Source organism: Panthera uncia (genome assembly GCF_023721935.1).
Source record: "Panthera uncia isolate 11264 chromosome A1 unlocalized genomic scaffold, Puncia_PCG_1.0 HiC_scaffold_17, whole genome shotgun sequence".
Classification (NCBI taxonomy): Eukaryota; Metazoa; Chordata; class Mammalia; order Carnivora; family Felidae; genus Panthera; species Panthera uncia.
Window position 1 is genome coordinate 76,492,668 of NW_026057577.1, and position 6,000 is coordinate 76,498,667.

Consider the following 6,000-nt stretch of genomic DNA (forward strand, 5'->3'; position numbering starts at 1 on the left):
CTCACATAATTTAGGTTGTAACACATGAAATTGCTGATATTCGACTGTTTTTTACTTATAACAGTTATCAAATGATTCAATACATATGTACATGTATAAAGATTTTCATTTATTTTAAAATAGTTTTTGAGCAATTTTCAAGTAATACTTTATATTTTTAATTTTTTTAACTTTTACTTATTTATTTTGAGAGAAAGACAGCATGAGCAGAGGCAGGGAAAAGAGAGAATTCCAAGCAGGCTCTACACTATTAGTGCAGAGCCTGACACAGGGCTTGAATCCATGAACTGTGAGATTATGACCTGAGACGAAATCAAGAGTCAGATGCTTACCTGGCTGAGCCACCCAGGTGTCCCAAATAACATTTTAAAAATATAAATGGTTCGGGGTTCTGACTCTTGATTTTGGCTCAGGTCACACTCTCACAGTGGTGAGATTAAGCCCTGCATCGGACTCTGTGCTGGCAGTGTAAGCCTGCTTGGGATTCTCTCTCTCCCTCTTCCTTTGCCCCTCCCAAAACATGTGCTCAACACACATACACACGCAGACTCTCCCTCTCTCAAAAAACAATGAATGGTTCAATGAATGGATAATATCTGTGTTCATCTTTGCTGGGGAAATATATAAACAAAACCTTCTGCCAACCCAGGAAAACATTTCCACAAAGGTGGGAGAGAAAATACTTATTGAATGAGCATTACACCAGAATATGATGAGCGTAACTGCAAATCCATTAAGAAACTGCAAAGGCAGAAGGAAATCTCACTCTTACACAGCCAAGCAGATACAACACATTTCATACGTGTTATCAAAGTAAACAATAACTATTGTTCAAGGAAGAGGATTTGACAGCATCATTTGTCACACATAGTTCATTCTAAATTCACCTGATAATTAAGATGAGTAATTGTGTTAGTTAATTGAATTTACTCAAAACAAATTAAATTCTTACTTTATGACAGGAGGTAGTTCTGCAAGTTGGCCAAGGTTGGGCTCCTCCTACCTGCCCACAGAAATTGGGATATAGGAGTACTATCTTCTTTAATGATTACATTTCAGAGAGGACTCCCAGGTCCTAGAGAAAGACATTCCCAGATTGTAAAAATGACAAGGGGCTTATTTAGCCTTTAAAAAGATTTACATACATTTTAAAGAGATGGAAGGAAAATAACCACAAATTTTCTAAAGTAAATGTCTAAAAAAAAGGAAAGGTAGGACATCTCTTCCCTTATTTTTCACAGGTAGAATTAAGCCACTTAAACTTGTATTTACTCTTACATATTATATATCAAGCATCAAAACATTTACATAAAATTAACTACCTTTCTCTTCATCATTATATGTTATCTCAATATTTGAATAGTTGGGGTCTCTATAGTAGTAACTGTATAGGAGGCAGAAAAGTCACTATGGAAAGGTTGGATACATATATAAACCTACAGGATAAGAAAACAAATCCCATAGTCAGTAATCCATGTAGATATTATTTTCAGATAACTGAAAATCATCTACACACAAGTAAATTTCTGTCAACTTATATTTTTAGTAAACAATCACGATTAAATTGAATCAATTGTACACAGTACTTTTCTTTTTTTAATTTAATTTTATTTTTTTTTAATTTTTTTTTTAACGTTTATTTATTTTTGAGACAGAGAGAGACAGAGCATGAACGGGGGAGGGGCAGAGAGAGAGGGAGACACAGAATCGGAAGCAGGCTCCAGGCTCTGAGCCATCAGCCCAGAGCCCAACGCGGGGCTCGAACTCACGGTCGCGAGATCGTGACCTGAGCCGAAGTTGGATGCTCAACCGACTGAGCCACCCAGGCGCCCCCACAGTACTTTTCTTAATAGTTTAGAAGTAAGAACATGATTGCTACAGTGAAAAACACATATACTAGATCCTGATGGTAATTAAAATGTATCCCCTTTCCTATTGTAGAAATTCAGTTATATCCTGAAAAACCACAACTAGTAAAACATGAGGGCATAAATTAAATACACATGGTTATGCAGACAAGGAAATAACACTTAACTCATGTTTTCCTATCTGAATAAGTATACAATATGTTTCACTTTTGCATTCAGGCTACCACGTATACATGCTCAAATAGTATACCTATTGTACTAAACTATATTTAATTTTGTATTTCTGATGCTTGCACAGTTCCTGGCACGATGACACCTAATAACTGTTTGTTAGATTACATGTTAAAGTAATTTTATTTTAAACCTAATAACCATTTATTGAATTAAATTTTAGAATGACTTTGGTTTAAAATTATCCAAGGATTAACCTCTCTATTGATCTTAGGATTACTTATTTTCCCAAACAAAACTAGATAATTTAAAAATTCTGTCTGCAAGAAAGCTAGTATTTTCAGAATACCACATGAAAGCATTTTACCTGCACTATATTTTTTGACCCTCATAAAAATTGCTAAAACATAGGTATTTATATTTATTAGTATATAGACTAAGGTACGAACAGAGACCCAAATATACATTGACTTAAAAAAAGTACAGGCTTATTTCTCTCTCAAGGAACATTTAGTACATAGGGTGATCCCAAGAGGGCTCTGCCAGACTCAAGGTAGAGTTTCTACCTCTGAGTCCAAAATGGTACCATTTCCCATAAGTGAGAAAAGGAAAAAAGAAAAAGAAAGACAAGCAGGGGTTTTAAAGAATATTATCTGAAAGCTGCATATATCATTTGTGTACCCCTTTTGCCTAGAACAAGGTCAGATAGTCACAGTAACAAAGCAGGTTAAGAAACGTAGTCTCTAGCTGGGAGAGCAGTAGTCCTTCTAAAATAATGTGTATAGTAATGGAGTTGGTTAAGGTAGACTTACTGGGAATCACTGTGAAGTTAATGTGGTATAACTTTTACAGCTTCTTCCAAGCTCCTGGGGAAGGGGGAGCTAGCAAATTATTCATTTATTTATTTCACATCCTTTTTTTCCCTTAACACTTTCAAAAGATAAATCTTCCCCTGATACATAGAGCTCACCTATAAAAGATACACAGAGAGAATGAATTCTGGACGAAAATTCATTGTCTCTGCCCCAAAATAATTTTCTTGCTCCAAATAATTTCCAAATAATATCCTTTATTTTACCAGTGAGTTCCAGTTGGTTAAGTATCTTGCAAAGAGTCACATAGAGTTGGAGCTGAAATTAGAACCTGTAGTCTCAAAGACTTTTGACTATTATATTTCTAAGGCATCAACTACTCACATCTTTTAGAATTTTATTTCCTCCTGGAAATGGAATAGTGCCTTCTGACACTATTTCAGAAAAAGCAAAGCAAAAAAAAAAAAAAAAAAAAAAAAAAAAAAAAAAAAAAAAAAAAAAAAGGCTGTACAATCTAGAAATTACAAGGTAATTGGCTACATTGCTTTGTCCCTATCTGTTCAGATGGTCTTGGAAGACAAAGTGAAAGTGAAGGAGAACATGCAAAGCCCAGCTGCCAAACTGACATGACAGCCGGTTAGTTGGGGCAATGCCACTCTCAGATCAACCCAAAGGTTAATAACACAGATGCAGTCAAACATCTGATGGATAGAGGCTGTGAACTCTCTATCACTAACTTACAGCGAATGCCTGGGGGTGGCAGATGAAGAGGCCTATCATCAATTAAGCATGGCAGTCCATTTTTATAAAATTGTCAGAAAGGATTATTAAATTTCACATCTTAGTCCGCTTGGGGAAAAAAATCAAATAACACTGAAGGTTGCATTTTAAAAACAATGTTTAGTGTAAACTCTTGCTTCTAGCCTCATGTCAAACCATCAAGGAGGTGCTGTACAATTTGATCCATGCTTTTCATTTTCTCATTTCTGAGCCAAATCATTTCATTTCCTCATAATTATTATTAAGTCCCAGTATTTTTTAATCTGATTATTACTGTTTAATGTAAGTGTGAGAATTTCATAACTTGGGGAAATATCTAATTATCAAGAAAACAACCTCAAAGTCTGAATATGAGTGCAAGTGGAATACTTATTCAGCATGTCAACTGGAATGCACAGTCCTCAAAGTGAAATTCCTTAACAGACCATTAGCTTTGTTTTTTATAAATTTCCTTGTTTACATTAAATTCAGAAAAATATGCTGCACTATGTCACAGTGGACTTAAATTGGTCTGACTCTACATGTGCTTTCTTAAATTTCAAGATTTGATTCAGAGGATTCCATCTAGTTTGAGTTAAATTTATTACGAATCAACTTGATTATTTACCCCTCTATACTAAATCTTAAACTTTCTGTATTTGTTAAATCCCCATGAATGCCAAAATTATTTAGTAGTACATTGGAAAAATTTTAAAGGCCTGATATAAGGCAATTATAGTGATAACACAATCACTATTAAGCTATAACAAGTTCTCAGAATATCTAGAAAACTATTCACAGTTATTACACCACACACATTTCCACACTTAGCATTGTGATGTAGTTTCAGTTCCTGTTTACTAACTTAACATGACTTTCCTAATATCCTCTTAAGGAAATTATTTTTTCTATCACTGGATTAATATTATCCCATGCTTTTTTACATTTTGGCAACAAGGTATCCCCAATTCTATACCACAATCCACTCGTCTAAATGATCTATTTGATGGATATCGCTAAAACAGTTTGCAAACTTGATTGGAACAAAATGAAATGTTACATAATGATCAACTTGAGGTGGTATGCTGAAAAGAGCTCACAGTATACCAGAAAGCTACAAGAAGCTGTTGAAAAGCCCTATTCTATATACTGACATGAAGAAAAAAACATCATAGAATTCTAGAATTATAAGGCATAGGAGTTATTCAGGCCAACACTCTAATTAAACAGGCCAGGAACCAAAAACTAGCTTTGATAAAATCCTCAAAATGAGTTGGCACCTAAACCAAGGTTTGGACCTAGGGTTGTGTACACCACAGCCCACTGCCTTGCCATAGACCACGCATTCCCCAAAATGGCAGGAATACAATGATAAGAATAGTATTTGCATGTACCTATCTGAATCAAATTATGGATCAGCATTTTATCCTATCAAACTTCTCACCTATTAAGTGATTCTTTGTGCCCTCCCACCCTCCATATATCAGCTCGGATGTGGAATAAAATCCTTTGGTTGCGATGCTGAGAAAGTTTGCATTTTATGTTCCAAATGTTCCACCTAGCAACAAGTAAATGTAAACTAACTGGTTGATTGACCACCTGATTGGCTGACTTATAGAATAACTGGTTGACTGATTGTCTGATAGATGAGGGCTTTCCAGAGAGGGTCAAGGTCATAATTCTCTACAGGCTCTAGTAAACTTCCAATGTCAAACATTATTGACAAACCTGATACCTGAAGTACCAAGTTACTCAATATCTTTTAGTGACACAAATTTCTAAAAATAACAGAAATATCTTCAAATTTTTCTTAACCCCACCATATTCTTTTTGTTTTACACAAAAATACTAATTTTTCAAAATTAAAGGATACTTAATGTCTAAGAATAAAATTATTTAGAGAGTAATTCAACAATACCTGACATTATGTGAAAGACAGACATAATGTCATATTATGATAAAAAATAATATCGCATTTATATTTCAAGATATGATATAAATGTGATGTCTTTCAAAGGGAAAATTTTCAATAAAAACTTTAATATTATCAAGTTTTTGTATCTAAAACTTACTATAGCAATTTTATGCACTTTGTTCTTGCATTCATGCTTGGGAAACATAGTTTTTGCAAACTTTATGGAAAAGTATTTGAACAAATTAAAAATCATTACGGGGCGCCTGGGTGGCGCAGTCGGTTAAGCGTCCGACTTCAGCCAGGTCACGATCTCGCGGTCCGTGAGTTCGAGCCCCGCGTCGGGCTCTGGGCTGATGGCTCGGAGCCTGGAGCCTGTTTCCGATTCTGTGTCTCCCTCTCTCTCTCTGCCCCTCCCCCGTTCATGCTCTGTCTCTCTCTGTCCCAAAAATAAATAAAAAACGTTGAAAAAAAAAAA

The 6,000-nt window shown here is 35.0% G+C and overlaps 1 long non-coding RNA gene across 2 annotated transcripts in view; it reads right to left on the reverse strand.

The window, feature by feature from the left end:
* The window catches only part of LOC125934328 (uncharacterized), a 150,638-nt gene extending 147,624 nt beyond the window's left edge, over window positions 1-3,014 (reverse strand). For both annotated transcript variants that reach the window (XR_007461321.1, XR_007461320.1), the window contains exon 1: window positions 953-3,014. This is a non-coding gene — a long non-coding RNA (uncharacterized LOC125934328). The remainder of the gene's footprint in view (window positions 1-952) is intronic.
* Between the last annotated feature and the right edge of the window lie 2,986 nt (window positions 3,015-6,000).